Source organism: Schistocerca piceifrons, chromosome 1 (assembly GCF_021461385.2).
Source record: "Schistocerca piceifrons isolate TAMUIC-IGC-003096 chromosome 1, iqSchPice1.1, whole genome shotgun sequence".
Taxonomy (NCBI): domain Eukaryota; kingdom Metazoa; phylum Arthropoda; class Insecta; order Orthoptera; family Acrididae; genus Schistocerca; species Schistocerca piceifrons.
In genome coordinates, this window is record NC_060138.1 from 1,178,550,263 (window position 1) to 1,178,552,640 (window position 2,378).

At 42.6% G+C, this 2,378-nt stretch overlaps 1 non-coding gene across 1 annotated transcript; it reads right to left on the reverse strand.

Annotated features, from left to right (window-relative positions):
* Positions 1 to 270: 270 nt before the first annotated feature.
* Trnas-cga lies at positions 271 to 345 on the reverse strand. The gene has a single exon. It is a non-coding gene; the product is annotated as a tRNA-Ser (tRNA).
* Between the last annotated feature and the right edge of the window lie 2,033 nt (positions 346 to 2,378).

A 2,378-nucleotide genomic window follows, 5' to 3' on the forward strand; every position in this document is an offset into this window, starting at 1 on the left:
CATTTGCCTTTCGCGGGCAAGTGCTCTACCAACTGAGCTACCGAAGCACGAGTGACGCCCGGTACTCACAGCTTTACTTCTGCCAGTACCTCGTCTCCTACCTTCCAAACTTTACAGAAGCTCTCCTGCGAACTTTGCAGAACTAGCACTCCTGAAAGAAAGGATATTGCGGAGACATGGCTTAGCCACAGCCTGGGGGATGTTTCCAGAATGAGATTTTCACTCTGCAGCGGAGTGTGCGCTGATATGAAACTTCCTGGCAGATTAAAACTGCCCGACCGAGACTCGAACTCGGGACCTTTGCCTTTCGCGGGCAAGTGCTCTACCAACTGAGCTACCGAAGCACGACTCACGCCCGGTACTCACAGCTTTACTTCTGCCAGTACCTCGTCTCTTACCTTCCAAACTTTACAGAAGCTCTCCTGCGAACCTTGCAGAACTAGCACTCCTGGAACATCCCCCAGGCTGTGGCTAAGCCATGTCTCCGCAATATCCTTTCTTTCAGGAGTGCTAGTTCTGGTAGGTTCGCAGGAGAGCTTCTGTAAAGTTTGGAAGGTAGGAGACGAGGTACAGGCAGAAGTAAAGCTGTGAGTACCGTGCGTGAGTCGTGATTCGGTAGCTCAGTTGGTAGAGCACTTGCCCGCGAAAGGCAAGGGTCCCGAGTTCGAGTCTCGGTCGAGCCACAGTTTTAATCTGCCAGGAAGTTTCATATCAGAGCACACTCCGCTGCAGAGTGAAAATCTCATTCTGTCAATATTAGTTGTTGGATTTCTTTTAGAGCCAGGGCAAAGGATTTGTTTTTATTTAACCTATTCACTGATTAGGAGGGTTTTTCTGTGTTTTCGGGGCCCTGATGTCTTCATTTGGGGTCAGTTGTGTGGTCGGTGGTTTTTTTCGTGATCTGACACGGGGCCACTCAATTACTTTATTCTAATTTTGTAGTTATGTTGTGCCTTGGCACAACTTTCAATGTAGGTTATTAATATTTATTGTTTTGATGAATTGTAATTTTTGTGAATAATTTTAAAGAATATCTGAACTGTTTCGCTTCTGGTATTTCACTTTTAGTGCCTTTTCTTAAGGGTGAAGAGTCGAGTTTAATCTCTAATGCGTTTTTATGGTTGATCTTTGTATTATTGGTTAATAGACGTTTTTGCACAAATGATGTTAAACAGTTTTTCACAGACCTTCCTATAGGACCTGTTAGTTGATGTCCTCCTAAGATACAAGCTTTCGTTGCCTGTGTCACTCTTAGAATATTGATTGTAATTCGATCTGTTTATAAATTTAACTAATACTTAAGATATTACTATTGTTGTTTGCCAGTATAACTATGCCTACGGGACAAAGTGTCTATGATTCAGCCATCGAAAGAAGATGTGCCGCACCTGCTTAGAGCATCTACCACAGTCAGTCATGTAGCGCGACTATGAATACGTCTCCATAGCAGCGGACTGGCGTTGCTGCACCTCTACATTCGACTATATTTGCAAGTCATGTGGCTTCGATGACGCAATCAGTCTTTGTCACTTCACAGCTGATAGATAGCAACAAAGGTGCAAGTTGAAAAGGCTCTTTTTCTCTCCGTACGAAGTACACGTACGTTATCATGGCTTGAGAACCATTTTGGCAACAATGTCGAGCTCCAGCTGCTAACAAATCTTACCACGCATCGAGAGGCAGTGGTTAATACAGGTAAGGTGGCCTTTTCTGGTTTATTTACACCGGTGGGTGTTGTAGGTTACAACAATAGGCTGAATCGTCTCAAATTTTTTCCATAGCAGACGTTTTCGTTGGTGACGTGATGACCTGATGATCTGTACCTTGTCAGAGAGAATATTCGCCTGAAAATTTTCCTCTTCTTGCGTACACCAAGATCAAATGAATATCTCTGTTTACCTTTCGCTTCAATAACGAATATGTGCGTTTGAGTACGCCACGTAAATAATACGTTAGAAAATGGTTTTTATCGTATGATTACTAATACAAGCTTCAAAAGCGTTTCCCACTGGTTTTACTGACCGTTAAAAGGATGGATTTCCCGTTTAACTAGAGTCAGAGAATTTTCCCTCATTTGGAACAAGACCCTTCGTGTGATGACGTTGTACAAACACTTATGCAGAAAATTTGTTTACATTCACGACCATTCTTTTTCCACAGGCGTTTAACTTTGAGAACTAACTTTCCTCTTATCTGTACATTCCGGTGGGATGAGTTCGAAAAACTTTGATAGCGAGTTTCTTTGCCAGTGTCTCTCATATGTGTTGTAAATAATGGATGTCAGCTGTTAGTCGTCCTTTTGAAATTTTATTGGCAGATCTAGATTTCAACTAGAAACTAGCCATTATCATTTCTAAGAATACAACAGGTACATAGTT